Source organism: Mustela nigripes, chromosome 16 (assembly GCF_022355385.1).
Source record: "Mustela nigripes isolate SB6536 chromosome 16, MUSNIG.SB6536, whole genome shotgun sequence".
Classification (NCBI taxonomy): domain Eukaryota; kingdom Metazoa; phylum Chordata; class Mammalia; order Carnivora; family Mustelidae; genus Mustela; species Mustela nigripes.
In genome coordinates, this window is record NC_081572.1 from 31,598,187 (window position 1) to 31,616,415 (window position 18,229).

Genomic DNA, 18,229 nt, shown 5'->3' on the forward strand with positions numbered 1-18,229 from the left:
TCAGGAGCCCGATGTGGGCCTCCATGCGGGGCTTGATACAAGGCTCAATATGGGGCTTGATCCCAGGACCTGGGATCATGACCTGAGCCAAAGGCAGATGCTTAACCGACTGAGCCACCCAGGTGCCCCTAAACTCTATCTTTTAAAAAGAAAGAAGAATTCCAGAATGTTCAAATTGACAAGAAAGTGTCCTGACAAGAGACTGGACTAACCAGGACAGGGATGAGACGAGGTGTACTCTTGGAACTTGGGCATAGGTTTCGTCTAGGCTTTGTGTCTAGTGAGACTACAGATTTCAGCAGGAGCGAGTGAGGTGTCGAGCTCTGGGTTTACATCAGCCGCCTGAACCGTGGGATCCAGGTGGGCAGTCGGAGTAGCCGCTACCTTTAGAATATTAGAGTACTCTTCCAGCATATACACTTTGTTTCTTGCAAATTCCTGAGCCATGCACACTCGGCCTGCTCCCAGGTTGCACAGGAGAAAGGCCTTGAGGAGAGAACCCTTTGCAGCCAGGATAAGTTCTACATGGAGCCCCAGAGGGAGCCCCAGTCTTCTGATTGCAAGGCAAGGTCTCTGAGGCCATGTTTCATGTCTAAAGAAAGAAAATAGTTTCATTGTTTCGAGAAATGCCAAGCTGATGATATGAAGGAATAAGCAGATAAGCTCTCCCGTGCCCTCTGAATCATTCAGGCGTTTTATGCATAGATTTTTATCCTTAAAAACAGAGAGGGGAATTAGGTTCTGTTTGCGAGGGCTGAAGTCATTAGATCTGGCTTGCCCGGTTGTGCACCTATTGATTGAGGAGGTGGCTGTGCTGGGGGCAACGCTGGGAAGACCAGTTCCCTAGTTCCTGAGCCGCTGCCTTAGCTTGACAGTCAGCACCCGTGTGAACCACGGCGAGTGCCCTGAGGAAGAGCAGATGGGCGCCAAGCCCCCAGCCCCTATCCTGCCTGTGCCAGAGACATCCCCTCAGGTGGGCGGACAGAACGGGCTGCTCTGCGCTCTTCCCTCTCCTGCTGAGCTGAAGGGCCCAGGCAGGAGCTCCAGCTAGCCCTGTCCCATGTGGGTGCTCTAGCATCCTTTCTCGCTAGCTTTCACTCTCTGTTCGGGAGGATAAAAAAAGGGTGTCTCTGGGCAGAAATGCTTCCCCTCCACAATGAGCGGGGAGGAGCATTCTGGCCTCCTGCAGCCCAGGGCAGGGGAGTGGGAGGGGGTGGGCAGGGGCTGATCATTTGCAAGGAGACGGGGAAGGAGGCCTCACCCCTTCACAAGTGCTTTTGCCTCCAGACCCAGCTTGCACCGATGAGTAGAATCAGCTGGCCCCTGGGGGCCTGCCTGCCTGATGGAAGAAGTCCAGGCCCCAGACTGATGGGGCAGCTCTCACCGGACGGCTGCCCATGGGCACTCAGCTGCTCTCAAGGGGCACCAGGTCCTAGCCTGAGCCTTGGGATACAAGAATGTATCTTGTCTGTACTCTTTCCCTTTGCCTGTGGCCTGAACCAGGCAGCCCAGCCTCACCACTGTGGACAAAGACAAGACCTGATGGCAGGAACTCAGGTCCGTTTGACTGTGTGGAAGGCTCACCTCCAAACCGTGAGGTAGGAGAAGCAAATGCCTATTTTACATAAGTTGCTCGAATACCATGGGGCCTGTTGTCTCCAGAGCCTCGCTTCTAAGCTTCTAACGGATACACAGCCCTCGTGCCTCTCAGCCAAGAAGGCCCAGCACTCAGCTCCCTCTCGTCCCCTCCAGAGGGAAGGCCAGAGAAAGGCCTCTGGAAGGCAGAACCACAACCCAGGGACACGTTCTCTCGGACACATAACCTAAGTGAGACCAGAGGCAAAGAATCAAACCGCAAGCCCCTCTTATTTCTCCTCCTTTCTTAATTATCATCCCATTTGTAAGCCAAACCCTGTCATTCTGTCTCCCTTAATGGCTAGTTTCTATTCTGAGATTCTCTCCGCTCTATTCTCTTTTGCAATATTTAGGAGCTCAGGCGAGGAAGGGGTAAGGCTGCTCCGTTCACACGCCCGTTCTTCTCTTTTTAAATATTTCAGTTGCTCCCAATTCTTATTTTTGCATTTCAATTTCCTGTGGTACAGTCCATTTATCTCGGTCACTCAATCAAGTTTTCCCGACTCTCCCCCCCTTATCTTTCCTGCTCCGGGCTGGCTGAAAATACCTACATTATCTTTGCAGCCAGTGTGCCGACTGGAGAGAGATCTACAGATTGTCTTGATAGGGAAACATCTGAGGGAAAAACTGGGAAGTGCTTCGCTCGGCAGAGGACAAGGTGAAGTGTGTGACCTCAGCAGCAACTTTCTTTCAAGGTGAAGCTCCCAGGGAAGGCTACCTCCAAAGGCGTCTGTCAGGATTCTCCTCTTTGTTTCTGGTGAGAACCCTGCCTTCCACCGTGTCTTCATTCTCCCATGGGATGGGTTTACCAAGAACCTCATGGGGCTCACCAATGCCTCGGATGGCCTTGACCACCCAGTACCTGAGCTCCAGACTTCCCACTGAGGTTTCCCACCTGCCCTTCCTAGGTTACTGGGAGCTGAGTAGCTATCTGTCAGTGGAATCCTAAAACCACGATTTGAGAGAAAAGTTCTATCTTTACTCTCTGGAATGCTGACGATTTTGAATTGAAGGTCTCTACTTTGTGTTCTTTCCCTGTGTGGGACCAGAGCTTGGAGATGAAAATGGATGCCAAACTGTGCTTTTAGAGGTGAGAGCTAGATCGCACTCGGAATCTCTGCTGGCTGGCCTCCCTGGATATCCCTAAGCCCCCACAGGTTTGGTTTCAGAGGACCAGATGGCAGCGTCATGGTTAGCACGCTGGGCAGTGGAGGGGAGGGAGGGGCAGGCACTCTACTGATGGGCGGTCAACCCACGGGAACCCGGAACCAGGAACACAGGAGCCATGGTTCTTTGTCTCAGGCTATGGTGCATCATCCCATCTGTTCGAGACCCGTGGATAATATGGGATCCTGCTCCTCAGAGGGCAAAGCCTTCAACCTGCTCTTGGCCTTGAGCGGCCACCCCTCTCAAAGTTGGGAAGGAAACCCCTTCCCTCCCCCTAGGGGCTCTTTCTTCTCCTTTTAATCCACTTCCTCCCCTCTCCCAGGGTCACATCACTTTTGGATCCCTGGACCACATTTTTATCATTTTGTTCTAGTGCATGGGATGACTCTGGAACAGGGGGGACAGGGCAAGAGACATGTGTTTGGAGCCTGCTGGACGGACTCCCCTTAGCAAATTTTGTGTGCGATATTAGACCTGCAAGCTACAGACCTTCTCTGAGGCTTTAACACTTAGGAATTACATTCATCTTCCTGTAAGAAAGACCCTGATCAATATGGCCTAAACAAGATAGAGATTTATCTCCCTCATGTTACGAGGAAAAAAAAAAAGAAGAAGAAGAAGCCCGCAGAAGGCTCCTTCCAGGCTTCCATTCCACCAGCGGCAGCATGTGGCTTCCATCCCTGGAGTGGCCTCATCGTGGCTGCTGGGGCTTTGGTCACCATGTTTCATTCCCAACAGCAGAAAAGAGAACCAAAGAGCTCTCACTTTCATCTCATTGACCATCTGTAGCTGCAAAGGAGACTGGAAACTAGATTGTCAGCTGGGCGTGTTAGCAGCAGTCTCAGCTCGAAGGAACAAAGAGTAGAATGGATATCGAGCAGGCCTGTGGGAAGGTCAGCCACACAGGTGCTCAGAGCACGGTCAGAAGATGAGGCGCTGGCATCAGATACATAGGTTCAGGCCCTTTGTTCCACTCACGAACAGCTATAAAAGTCTTGGCAAATTACCTCCCCTCTCTTGGTCCTCATCTACATGACAGGAATAACCAGAGCACTGACCTCAGAGTCCAATACCATTGTTGCTGGATTGCTGGGAATCTGCAGCATTCCGGTGCGTAGTAAATGCTTGTCGGATGCTGGTTCTTTTTATTCTCCTGCCTGTAGTCACATTACTGAGGCCCAGACTTTTACCCTGCCTGGTAGGCACCTTTCCTGTCTGACCACAGCACAAGAATGGGGCTCGGTGCCAGCTAAGGGAGACAAGAGTGGGGAAAGGTTACGGCGCATCTGTCTCATGTTCCACTCTCGGGACCCGCGGAACTCAAGCCATTTGCAAATGTCCCTTCCTTTTCCTCCTGTCTGGCCCCCACGAAGGGCCAAGGTGCAAGGAGTAAAGAGGAGCTCATGCACAACGATGCCTCCCCATCCCTTCTGCCGTCTCAAGCCCCAAGTCCAGTGTTGAAAATGTCAGGCCTCCACCTCGTCATCCTCAAATCCCTAATCGCATAGAACCCTGTTCCAGGGGCCCGGGGCACCCACTCGACGCTGGCTCCAAGGAATTCATAGTCTAGAAAAGGGGCCAGCAAACTGCAGCCTGCAAGCTAAATCCAGCCCAGTGGCTCTCCGGGTCAACAGAGCCATCCTCATGCGCTCACGTGTCACCTGGGGTGATGGTGCTCTTGCAGGAAAACAGCAGACTGTGGCCCATAGGCCCAAAATACTGACCCTGTGGCCCTTTCCAGAAAAAGCATGCCAACCTCCACTCCAGGTGGAAAAAAGGAAAAAGAGCTATTTTTGAGGACACCAGCAGGTATGCATAATCAAATAGGACCCTGAGTCGGTGTATGTAAAGATACAGGAAAGAACCCGGGAGAATTTCCAGCCCCCAGGAAGCTCTGGGCACCCGCATGGGAATGAGCAGGAGAGCAGGTGAGGACATGGTCAAAAACAGCGTTACCCTGACCTGTACCATTTGGTTTTACAAGGGAGAGTAAACTTGGGTAGTTAAAACCTAATTTTTAACAGAGTGTATTGATTGTTGGGAAGTGTGACATGTCGAACACTTTTATAGACTCCTAATAAAGTATAAATTAATATAACCCTTTTGGAAAGGCATTTGGAAAATATATCAAGAGCCTTAAACATGCTCGTACTCTTGGCCTCATAATTCCACTTCTGGGAACCCATCCTAAGGCTATAAACTAAAATGTCAAAAATATTTATGCACAAATATGTCCACTGTGATATGACTTATGGTAGCAAAAAGCTAGAGCTGCTCAGATAGTTAGTCATATCAGAATGAAATAAATTATGACATAGCCATATGATAGAATCTTACACAGTCATTAAAATGATGCTCACAAAAACTTTATAAATAATTTGAAGAAAATCTAAGTGAATGAATAGGATACAAAGTTGGAGGAAGTTTCATCAAAGCTATTTTTTAAAAATTTAGCATTTCCACCTGGGCATACCCAAATATCATAGTGTTACCTTTGGAGGAGTGAATGATTCATGGTTCTCTTCTGTGTGTGTGTGTGTGTGTGTGTGTGTGTGTGTGTGTGTGTGTATTTTTTTTCCTGGAACATGTTGGTTTTATTTTCATAATGGGGAACCTGGATATCATCTTAGACCATAGGGGCTTTGAGAAGGTTCATTGAGAGCCAAGTGGATCAGATTCCATGGCTGAAGGGAGTAGGAGATGAGAGTTAATCACTTCATTCCTACAAAGTCAGGAGAGCAGGGCAGAGGGAAGGGAGAGATTGACACCCCACTCCACCGAACCAGCAGGTCAGAGCACGCCCTGTGTATGCAACTGGACCAGGTGCCACCTTCCCTGGCCCCATGCTCTGCTGCTCAAGCCCAGTGGGCAAGAGCGGGGAAGGGGCTTGAAGAGCTGAGGTTTCCATTTCCTCCAGCAGCTGAGGTCAAGCTTATCAGCATCACCTCCGTAGCAGAGAAAGAGGGAAAAGAGTGTCAGGACAGACAGGAAGCCTGGGGTGGGGGAGGCAGTCCATTCATTTTCCCCCAGGGCCTCTGAGTCACAGAGATCCCCACCCTCTGCAGGTCAGCCTCAGACCCTTGCCCAGTTCCCAAACCTCCAGGCACTCTCCTCACTAGTGCTGTGTTTCTCTTAGCAGTAACGATAGGGCTTCTCTTCCCTTATCCTAAAAAAAAAAGACAAGAAAAAATATCAAAGCTGGTTCCTCAATCCATGCAGTGTTTTAGGGGGGCTCCAAGAGACTAGGTCTTCTTGAAGACAGCCAATTAGACACTCATGGAGAAGTCCTCAGCAAACAGCTACTGAATGGGTCCCCTTCACATCCCAGCCTCTCAAATCCTGTCTGCGTTCTGACTTAGCTCCTTGACCTTGGGCAAGCTAACTACACTCTCTGAGCCCCATTTGTTTCATCTATAGATTAGGGTAGGAGATAATCTTCCAGTAATCGCCATTGTAAATACCAGAAATAATTGTTTTTAATATGTCCCCCACCCCTGCAATGATTGGCACAGAGCAGGTGCTCATAAAAGGTCATTCTAATTTTTCAAATTACATTTCCTGGGCACCCTGAAGATGTGAGGGGCAGTGCCCTGGAATCAGGCACTAATCTAGAAAGGATAGCTAGTCCTTTTCCAAAGCAAAAAAGCATCATGGATCCTTTTAATAATATCTGATGTACTCAGTCTTCCAGAAGCAATTCAAATCCAGGTCTCTCTTTCACCCCCCAACCCACCCTCCTACTCCCCCACCCCCTACCCCTGCCACAAACTTGCCCCAGGGCGGCCCACCCTGAGCATGTGGGCCTGGAGCACCCCCTCTCTCCCCTGGCCAGGAGAGCAATTACTGCAGGAGCCATTCATTTGGTAATTAGGCACATAGGGAGCTGTGACATCCCTTCTGTGGCGCTTGAAACTGTGACTTACATGGTCGCTCATCTCTTCAACTACACTACAAGGCCCTGGAGGGCGAGGCTGCCTCCTCTAGGTCTTGTTCTAGTTCTCTCTTCAGCAGGCGATTGATCCTTACTTGTCGCACACTGGATTTTTGTGTTTCTTTAGCTCCAGCCCACAGAAAGTACATTTATGCTCGGCTGATGTGGGGTAGAATATTTGTCACTCTAAACACATCTGAACAGCCTGGAACGGGCACTTCTGAAGGGAGAAATGGGAAGAATCTGAAGCAGGGAGGGGGTTTCCCAACCCCCGCCAAGTGTGGTTCCTGCGATTCTGAGCAGATTGGGGCGATGGGGAGGTAAAGCCAATGGTTCCAAACGAGGGCTAGATTTGCGTCTGGGGCACTGCCAGGACACTGGTTACTTCCTGCCCACCCCCCCACCCCCCCCCCCACCCCCGCCCCAGCCCCTGCAGATGCTTCTGGGACTCCCGGGGAGCAGCTGCCCTGGGGAAGCTGGACTTAATCAGTAAGCCAGAGGCAAAGAGGCCACAGAGTCAAGCCAAATCTGGAACCATTTCGAGAGGGTGAGCATCCAGTTCTTCCTCCCCCCTCTCATCTTTGCTCCTTGAGCTGGGGCTGCGGGTCGCCAAGAGGGCTAAGAAGTGCATGCTCCCAGGGTTGGTAGGAGCAGCTGCATCCCGGGACCCCCCACCACGGCTGGGGCGCCTCTGGGCAGGGCAGGAGCAGTCAGGAGCAGCTGACAGCTGTGGTGGGCGCCAGGACTGAGGCGCCCGCCACATGGCTTCCTGTTGGATTCTGGCCCTCCCCGGGGCGGCCCTCCTCCCCCACCACCAGAGCAGCAAATGGCCACGGGGTCCTCAGAGAAGGGCTGTAGGGTGATGGGGAAGGGTTAACAGCACCTGCTCCCTCTCGTGCCCTTCTTCCTGTGACATTCACTTCAAAGTCATAGGATGGTGCCTCCTATCTTTCCTGCATCCCTGCAGATAAGGGAATCTGTTTTCCCAAATGGGAATTCGGTTTCAGCAGTTCGATGGCTGGGAGCTCAGAAAGGGACGTGGGGAGGAAAGCCAGTGTTTGCTGAGTACCAGCTTAGCACCCCATATAGGCTCACCATTCTGGGTGCTGGGCTAGACACCTATGACTGGGCTCCGGAGCAGACCTAGGAAGGGCCTCAGCTGGCTGGTCCGCGCCCACTAGTTTCACATCAACACCCCTTAGCAAAGGGCCAGTCCTCCCATCTGTATCCCAGACCCTTCACCATGGCAGAAATTTTTCACAAATCTCCATGGAGCGGTTCTTTCCGCCCCTGAGAAATAGCTCGGCCAACAGCACAGCAAGACGTTCGGCTGGAGAAGGAGCCCAGGAGGCGGGAAGCCCTGCTGGGGGGGTCAGGGGGACTGGTAGGCAGAAGGGCTGCTGGGCCGCTGTTTTCTCCGCTTCTCTGCAGACTGGAGCTGTGGCGGGTCCTGGCCGCCTCTCGCGACAGGAGAGCGCCCCCTGCTGCCCGAGCCCCGCCGGCGTCGCCCAGCCCCACCGCTGGGAGAGCGGCAGCACGGGGGAGGGGGGAGTCTGCGGGGAGCGGGTAGTGGGGAGCGGTGCCGCCGCCTGGCGGGACCCACTCGCAGCTCAGGCCGGCAGAAAGACGCTGTCACCCCTCTACACCGACCCTACCTGCAGCCGCGGGGGCCTGCACCAGCCCCTTTAGCCGGGCACTCTGGTTAGTAGGAGATTGGCGGGGGGCCTGGCTGGCTGGCTCCGTGGGTAGAATCCGCGAGTCTGGAACTCAGGGCTGCAAGTTCAAGGCCCACGTTAGGTGTAAAGATCGCTTTAAAATAAAATCTGGCTCCACAACGCCCTGGGCATACAGATGGTTTAACTTCTGAAGCTTTAGTTCCTTCATCACTGAACTGAGATCATCAATATTCTGTATATCACAGAGATGCTTGAAGGAGGTAATTCATGTAAAGCACACAGCTTTCAATAATAGTAACTATTGTTTCCGATTCAGCTGACACCGCCACAAGTCAGTGATGAGACAATCCCGGAAAGGATCCCATAGACCAGAGTCAGGGATTTGTTTTTTCAAAGCCTTTCATCATTAAATGGATCTGATCTAGTTCCATGGGCATATTTGAGGGAAATGTCTTTGCCTAAAGGGGAAATAAATGCCAGAGACATTCACAGAAGCATCAACCACAAGCAATTACTAAATACATTGATCAGTGCTCCAAGCTGTGCAATAAAGAAAGGGGGAGAAAAGTTATGTTTGGGGAGAGGCTGACCCGCATTATCGATTCTGACCATTTTGCTGGGTTACATCTGTGAACCACAAACGTGCTGAAACATCTCCCATATATATTTTTTAAAAAGCATCCTCCTGCTGGCCTCCCCACCCAAATCTCTGGAAGTATGCTTAACTACTCTGCTTCCTCTGCTTCCACGAGCTCTGGAACCCACTGGCTTCAGGTGTTCACGCCCACCACTCAGGCCACTCTCCTACCCCTGACCTGGCCACCTGTGGCCTCTGACCAGTGCTTCGTCCTCAGGCCTCAGCGCTCCGCTCCTTAGCAGCAGGGACACTGATGGAGCACTGCCTGCCCCTTGCAACACCTTCTTCCTTCCACTCACCCCTGGTTCTCCTCCTTCCTCTCTGGCCCATCCTTGCCAATCACCTCAGCCTCGGCTTGTCGGCACGTTCCTAGGCTCTGTGTCCAGGCCTCTTTCTGCTTCCCCTCTAGAGGACTCCCACCGCCCCATGTTTTAACTGCTGAGTCGAGAGCCCAAGAGGAGCTCTCAACTCCCTCTCCTCCCTCTTTCTCGTCAAATAAATGGCAACTTTAGACTTCTAGCTGCTCAAGGCATCCTACTGCCTCTCTTTCTTTTGTACTTGACATCGGTCCACCAGCAAATCCAGTCAGCCTTCCCTTCACGATGTACCCAGAATCTGACCACTTCTTGAATTCTCCACTACTACCTCCAGTCCAGGCCATGACCATCTCCTGGCTGGACTCCGACTTTCTACCCATGTTCCCCTGCCGGAATTTCCACATGAAAGCAGAGAGAGTTGGGGCACCTGGGTGGCTCAGTCAGTTAAGCATCTGTCTTCAGCTCCAGTCATGATCTCAGGGTCCTGGGATGGGGCCCTACATCAGGCTCCCAGTTCACTGGGGAGTCTTTCTCCCTCTCCCTCTGTCATGTCATGCTCTTTCACTCTCTCTCTCTTAAACAAATAAATAAAAATCGTTTAAAAAAAAAAAGCAGAGAGAGTCTTTTATTTAAAAAAATAATAATAAAAAATAGTGAAGTCATGTCATTCCTTTGCTGAAAATGCTCCAAAAGTTTCTTTCCTCACTAAGAAGAGATTTCAGTGGTCTACAGGGCCTTGTGCAATCTTACCCAAAGCTTCTCCTCCAACTTCACGTCCTACCCCCACGTTCACTTCACTCAGGCCCCCAGCCTCCTTGCTAATGCTGTGGGGTGCTGAACAGGATTCTGACTCAGGGCCTCTACACCTACTTTTCTCTCTTCCTGAAATGCTCTGACCCCAGGCCATTACAGAGCTCCTACCCTCACTCCATTCCCTCTCTGTTTATCTTAGCAGAGAAGTCTTTCCCGAACACTCTATATTAGACAGAGCCTTTCCTGACCACCCTCTGTGTAAGTAATCTGAAGGGGGCTTGTCAATGGGGAAGTGAATGCAACAGTCCAGACAGGACGCGGGGAGCACAGTGATGGGTGGTGGGGCTGGTGCCAAGCCATGGACTGGACAGCAGGGAGATTTGAGGAAAAATGGGAAGGGGATGAGAGGCGAGGTCCAGGGAGACTCACAGATTTGGGGCCTGGATGACTGGACACCCAGAAAGATCCTCACCAGCACTTCCTCCTTTCTCTTCCATTCCTTCAGGCTCTGATTCATCTAGTTGCCCCCTGTTTATTCACACACCCAACCTATCAGTCCCATAGTCTCCTCTTGCTGTTCCTCAGCTTCTTCATCCATTAATCAGGGCAAAAGTGGTCATTTCCACATAAGTTTGTAGTGAGGAGTACATAGTTAACCCATAGAAAGTGGTTTTGAGAGTGCCCAGGACATAAGCCCTTGAGAAATGGTGGCCATGGTCATTATCATCATGGCATTCAATGCCATGGTCATTATTGTCACCATCCAGCATCATTTACTTCCCAGCCTCCTACCCTGACCCACTGTGCTCCTCTCTACCTCACTTGGTAGAGAGTGCACACTCTCCTCTTTCCCACCTTCATTTTTCTGGCATCTTCAAGACCCCCACATTTCTGCTGTGGAAGAACTTTTTGCCATGAGATGTTCACTCACTCTCAAAGTAAAGTGGAATTACAGTTGAGGAGCCCTCCCTCAGCCCCACAGCATTCCCCACCTGCATCCACAGCTGCTGTCCCTCCCCGGTGGCCAGATACAATCAGGACAGAAACTCCATCCCCACTGCACCACCCCCCACCCCACCCCCCACCCTCAGCGGCTGCTGCCAACCACCTGACGGGCTCCGGCTGAAACCTGCTTGTTTCTTTTTCCGTTCTCTAAATGCTCACAGATGTCTGTCTGCTTTTCTCTATTATGTGCCTTCTGGAAGATGGGGGGGAAGATCAGATACTTGTAAATATTTTAATCTCACTTATTCCTTTCTCTCTTAGTATCAAAAGAAGCAGGGGGTGGAGTTGAAGTTGGCAAAATGTCCAACCAGCTTCATTTCCTATCCTAGGGGGAGAGGGATAGTGAATGAGCTGACCTGTGAACTGGAGCATGCCCTTAACTCCTGACTCAGTGCTCATCCCTCCAGGTCCACCAGACTCTGAGAAGCAGCAGAAGGAACCTGAGAGTGGCCACAGACTTAAGTGGAGACAAAGCACAGTCCCACATAGGCAGTTGGTGTCTGAATTAATATAGGTCCTTTAGACAGGTCCCCGAGAGGAAAGACAGGAATGACCACCAATGACCTCAGCTGAGACTGGGAGAAGAACCAGGGAGGATGGTGAGCATATAGTGGTGCCCAAGACTGCTTTACATCTCTCAGAAAGAGCCAGAAGGTTTGAAAGAGGACGGGATATTGTCACAGGTATCCGAAACTTTAAAGTTTGTATCTGGACAAGAAAATCATCACTCTGGAAATTATGGTACGTGGGACGATGTCACTCAAAATTTAGAGATTCAATCAGATCTCCCGTGGGAGTGTAAGTTCACGCAAAATCTTTAAAAAGCAAATCTTTTAAAACCAACATCTTTGACTCAGGAATCTCGTTTCTGGGGTTGGATCCTGAGGAAACTGCTCCGAATACAGAAAAAGATATTTGCTATGGTGTTATTTACAACAGCAAAAACGAAACAGTAGAAATGGAAACAGCCCGTCTGCCCATTTATAGGGGAGGAGAGAGAGCACCCATGTGCATCTTCGAGGAAACCATCTGGCAGTGTGCCTCTTTAAGAAGGGCACACGATAGCACAGAGGCATTTTACAACAAAGGTGGAAAGGACAGTTACATAGAAACCTGTATGCACTAGACCTGCAACCACCAGCACAAGATGATTGGGACTACAGGTTTAAAAAAGAAAAAAACGAGTGGAATAAAATAGACAAAAATGTATTTATGCTTGTGTGTGGGTGATGGGACCATGGCTAGATCTTTTACTTGTTTTGTATTTTCCAAGAGTTTGTAAGTGGGCTGTTTCACTTTCAAAATGAAAAACAATTATTGGCCTTCAAATTAGAAGACCCATCAAGAGTTTTTGCTTTATTTTTTTTTAATTTTATTCATTTATTTGACACAGAGAGAGAGAGATCACAAGCAGGCAGAGAGGCAGGCAGAGAGAGAGGGGGAAGCAGGCTCCCTGCTGAGCAGAGAGCCCAATGCAGGGCTTGATCCCAGGACTCTGAGATTGTGACCTGGGCCAAAGGCAGAGGCTTTAACCCACTGAGCCACCCAGATGCCCCCAAGAGTTTTTGCATTAACGTATCAATGAAAAGTTTTACATAGAAATAATTTCTTCAGGGTTTGTTTGTTTGTTTCTTTCTTTCTTTCTTTCTTTCTTTCTTTCTTTTTTTTTTTTCATTGTAATGTAGTCTAGTAATGTGAAAATTCTGGTACTCCAAGCATATTAACACACCTTTGCTCCCTCAAAATGCTCACATTCTCTTAGCTTTCACTTCCAAAGAAGGAGGATATTGGGGGGTTGGGGGAGGCAGAGGCAACCACAATATAATCTGCAGACCTAAATATAGACTGCAGCTTACACAGGGGCCCAGAGGAAGTGAAGATAAAATTTTCCACTGGATGACCTCATTTGCCTAAAACACCCAGGAGTCCTTACGGAAGTACAGCCCTTTTTACAGATCTTACAGAAGTACGCCCTTCTGTATTCTGGGCCAGCAGCCTGCAGAAGGGTGGTATGGGCTGGCCCACGTTCATGGAGGAGGAGGGTCTGAGCAGGAAAAAACATTCCCTCCAGACCTGCGGAAGTCTGGGACCCACACGAGCTTAGAACAGCGAGAGGAGCCTGGGCTGGGCTTCAGTCGCACTGCTCCTAAGTGCCCTCCCTGCAGCTCCCCCACAAGAAAGGGCACACCCCAATCAGAAAGGACTGGCTTTCATATCTTGAATCCTAAAGACACAGAGCTGCTATCGGGGACTATCTAGGTGGGTATGAGACCAGAAGCCCTAGTGGTGCCACCTGAGCCCTTCCTCTGAGCTCCTGTTTCAAACCACCAACAACCTCTGTCAAGGAAGAATCCACAAGTCATCTGGGAGCCCTGGGTGAGTGAGCTCGAGGCAGCAAGGCAATGAGAATTGTTGCTAAAGGGCCCTTTTTTGGAGCCAGTTTGAGTTGGCCTGTGAGATTTGCCTCCTAATTACAGCTGCTCTGGGTAGGGAAAGGGAAGGGACTAGGTAATAAATACATAAGGAAGCAAGCTAACAGAAAGGGAGGCTGCCTTCAGAAGCCACCCACCTTGTCAAAGACAGCCCTGCTTGGGCAGCCTCTACGTGGCTTGGAGGGTCTTGGATCCCTGAACCCTCTGACTTCCTCCCAACATGAAGCCCTCGCATCCGGAACACCCGTCCCACCTTTGTCCACGTACCTTTGGTTCAACCAATCAAACAGCTGGATTTTTTTTTTAAAGGAAACTGTTTTTAAGGAAATATTTTGGAGTATAATAAGACCTATCTATCCTTTTCCCAGTTTCAATAATTATTAACCCATGGCCAATCTTGTTTCACCTGCACTCCCATCATTTCCTCCTTCCCCACCAATAATTTGAAGCAAATCCAAACATTACACAGTTTCACCCATCAAGAGTTCAGCATATACATATATATAATAATATATTTATATACAATTATAATTTATAGATACATATATAAGAAATAAGGTCTTTTATTTTTATTTATTTATTTTTAATTTTTTTTTAAGATTTTATTTATTCATTTGACAGAGATCACAAGTAGGCAGAGAGGCAGGCAGAGAGAGGGGACACAGGCTCCATGCTGAGCAGAGAGCCCGATGTGAGGCTCGATCCCAGGACCCTGGGATCACGACCCAAGCCAAAGGCAGAGGCCTTAGCCCACTGAGCCACCCAGGCACCCCAAAAAATAAAGTCTTTTTAAAACCATTGTCACTATACCATGCTCAACCTGAAAAAGCTAATATTTAACTTTTTCTGGTTATCTCATATTTTTTTTGTGTACTTGAATCAGAATCCAAATACAGTTCTTATACTTTTGCTGACTGCCATGTCTCAAGACAAAGAGCTGAACTATGAAACTATGATATCCAAATTTAGGGCAGGTAGCAGAGTGGCATAAACCCAAGCATTCATTCATTGATTCATTCAACAGATATTTATGAAGAACCTCTGTGCACCAGACCTGTGTGCTACATTGGGGTATAATGATGGCTGTGATTATTATTAAAGTCTATATTATAGAGAGAGTATGGTGAAGAAAGCAGACTTTGGCCAAATGATCACACAAGTGAATGTGGCATTTAAAAGGTTGAATAGTACTATGAAGAAAGGTGCTACAGGCCTCAGTAACATGAGGCCTGTAGCACCTCATGTTAACTCTGCAAAACAAAATTAGGGTCAATAGGTTGAAATGTTGGGGAATCAAATGTGGGCATAGTAGAGGGAAAAACTAAAAAAATAACCAAGCATAAAAAGAAGAAGGAATATATGATCCATAATCAAGAGAAACACCAAGCATCAAAAACAGATCCAGAAATGAAGCAAGTGATAAAGTTAGTAGACAGGATATTAAAATAGCTACCACTGCATATGTCCAAGAAAGTAAAGGAAAGTGTGATCATGATAAGGATAGACATGGAAAATATTTTATAAGACCCAACTGAACTTCTAGAGATGCAAAATAAATCTGAGTGGGCTTACACAGAAGAAAAAAATTAATGAACTTAAAGATATAACAGTAAAAACAGTATTAGTGCTCTGTAACATAACACCAAACATACGTGTAACTAAAATTCGAGAAGAAAGAGGGACAAAAGAGTCTGAAGAAATAATGGTTAAGACTTTTCCAAATTTGGGGAGCCTGGGTGGCTCAGTGGTTGAGCCGCTGCCTTCGGCTCAGGTCATGATCTCAGGGTCCTGGGATCGAGTCCCGCATTGGGCTCTCTGCTCAGCAGGGAGCCTGCTTCCTCCTCTCTCTTTCTCTGCCTGCCTCTCTGCCTACTTGTGATTTCTCTCTGTCAAATAAATAAATAAAATCTTTAAAAAAAAAAAAAAAAGACTTTTCCAAATTTGGGGCACCTGGGTGGCTCAGTCGTTAAGCGTCTGCCTTTGGCTCAGGTCATGATCCCAGGGTCCTGGGATTGAGCCTTGCGTCAGGTTCCCTGCTCAGTGGGAATTCTGCTTCTCCCTCTCCCACCCACCCTACTTGTGTTCCCTCTCTTGCTGTCTCTCTCTCTCTCTCTCTCTCTCTGTCAAATAAATAAATAAATAATCTTTTAAAGAAAATTTTTAAATATTTTTTCAAATTTAATGACAATTATAAACCCACAAATACAAGAAGACAAATGAAAATGAACCCCAAGAATAAGAAACGTGAAGAAAACTACATCCAGCTATATCATAATCACAATACCTGAAACCAGCAATACAGAAAAAATCTTAAAAGCAGCTGGGCGGGGGACAGTGGGGGGATACATTCCATACAGAACAATGATAATAAGAATGACAGCAGACTTTTCATCATAAGCAATGCAAGTGAGAAGATAGTGGAGTGACATCTTTGTTAGGAAAAAAACTACTAGCCTAGATTTCTATACATAGAGAAAATATCTTTCAAAAACAACAACAACAACAACAACAACAAAAAAGGACCTTTTAAGACATATGACAGCCAAAAGAAGTCACCAACAGCAAGCCACCAAGATAATGAAGTCTTCAAGTAGGTTTTTCAGGCAGCATGAAAATTATATCAAAAGAAAATTTTAATATACAGAAAGGAAGAGCCCCAGAAATAGCAAATATGTGAGTAAATATAAAAGTTTTGTTTTGTTATTATTTAGGTCTCCTTAAAAGGTAATTGATAGTTTAAAGCAAAACTGATACATTCATGCTGTGATTCCTAGTATATGCAGAAGTAAAATGTATGACAGCAAAAGCACCAAGACCAGGAGCAGAGAAATGGAAGGCTAGTGGTGTAAGGTTCTTTCAGCATAAGTGAAGTGGTATATTATTTCTTGAAGGTAAACTGTGATAAGTTAAATGTCTACATTTTAAATCCTAAAGCAACCACTAAAAGAACAAAAAGGTTTAATTAATAAGCAAATAAATGTGATAAAATGAAATCGTAAAATGAATACTTATTTCATACAAAAGCAAAAGGAGGGTAGGAACAAAGAATAGATGGCACAAATAGAAAACCAGTCACAAAATGGTATTTTTAAATCTAACACATCAATAGGCACCCCAATTAAAAGGCAGAGATTGTCAGATTGGATAAGAAAGCAAGGCACAACTATATGCTCTCTACGGGGAATCCACTTTAAATATAAAGAACAATTTAGGTTAAAAGTAAAAGCACGGAAAAAGATACATTAAAACTAAACAAAAGAATGCAGGAGTTGCTATAAAATACCAGACAAATTCTAGAGCAGGAATATTACCAGGGGTAAGGATCATTTCATAATAATAAAGGAGCAAATTCATAATCATCAGTATTGGTACAGCTAACAACAGAGCTTCAAAATACATAAAGCATACTGCCATTATTCACAGGCAACATAATTGGGTATATAGAACCCCCAAAAAGATGTAGAGAAGAACTATTAGTACAAATAAGTAATTTACCAAAGTCACTGGATACACAGTCAATATCTGATCTCTTCCATTTTAGCCATTCTGGTGGGCGTATAATAGTATCTCACTGTGGTTTTAATTTATATTTCTAGGATGACATTTTTAAAAAAGATTTATTTATTTATTTGAGAGAGAGAGAGAGTGGGGGGAGGGTCAGAGAGAGGGAGACAAGCTGAGCAGTAAGCCCAATGCGAGGCTCGACCCCATGACCCTGAGGCCATGACTTGAGCCAAGAGCAAGAGTAAGACACTTAACCGACTGAGCCTCCCAGGCACCTCTCCAGAATGACATTTTAATATACTTACTGACTATTGAGAAATTTTCTTTAGTAATGTACAATTCTTTCACCTATTTTTCTATTGGGTTGTCTGTCTTTTTCCTGTATTGATTTGTAGGAGTTCCTTCTGTATTCTGTATATGACTCCTTTGACAGCTTACCTATGACAAATATTTTCTTCCACTCTCTGTGGCTTACCTGTTCACTTTCGTTCCAGTTGTAAATTTACTACCTTCGTGATTGTTTTGCTCTGCTTGGTGATTCTGGAACTGGACTCTGAAGATGATATTTCTCCTGTGCCAGCTGGCTTGATGATGTGTTTTGTCAGCAGAAGATACTGGAGGCTCACTGCAAGGATGGAAGAGGAAGAGTTACTTATTTTCTTCTGTTGTTATATTTTTTGCATGGAACACCAAACGGAGCAGTGCACAGAAGTCCAGGCTTGTTTACCACGGTGGTGAATACTTTCCAGCCATTCCCTTTGTTCCTGCAGTAGCTGACAGAGTATTCTTGAAGCAGCCATGCCCCTCTTCAGAGATCTGAATCTTAGCCTAATGGGGTGGGGGGTGCTCTCCTCCTAAGCTTCCCCCCCCCAAAGATTTTATTTATTTATTTGACAGAGAGAGAGAGAGAGAGCACAAGTAGGCATAGAGGCAGGCAGAGAGAGGGGGAAGCAGGCTCCCTGCTGAGCAGAGAGCCCAATGCGGGGCTTGATCCCAGGACCTTGGGATCATGACCTCAGCTGAAGGCAGAGGCTTAACCCACTGAGCCACCCAGGTGCCCCTAAGCTTTTTTTTTTTTTTTTTTTTTTTTAAGATTTATTTATTTATTTGAGAGAGAGAAGAAAGTGTGTGAGTGGGGGGCAGAGGGAGAGGGAGGGAAGACGGCACCCCAA

At 47.5% G+C, this 18,229-nt stretch overlaps 1 long non-coding RNA gene across 2 annotated transcripts in view; it reads right to left on the minus strand.

Moving 5' to 3' along the window:
* The window catches only part of LOC132003332 (uncharacterized), a 67,988-nt gene that overhangs the window by 18,656 nt on the left and 31,103 nt on the right, over nt 1–18,229 (minus strand). For both annotated transcript variants that reach the window (XR_009400169.1, XR_009400168.1), the window contains exon 2: nt 17,533–17,682. This is a non-coding gene — a long non-coding RNA (uncharacterized LOC132003332). The remainder of the gene's footprint in view (nt 1–17,532; nt 17,683–18,229) is intronic.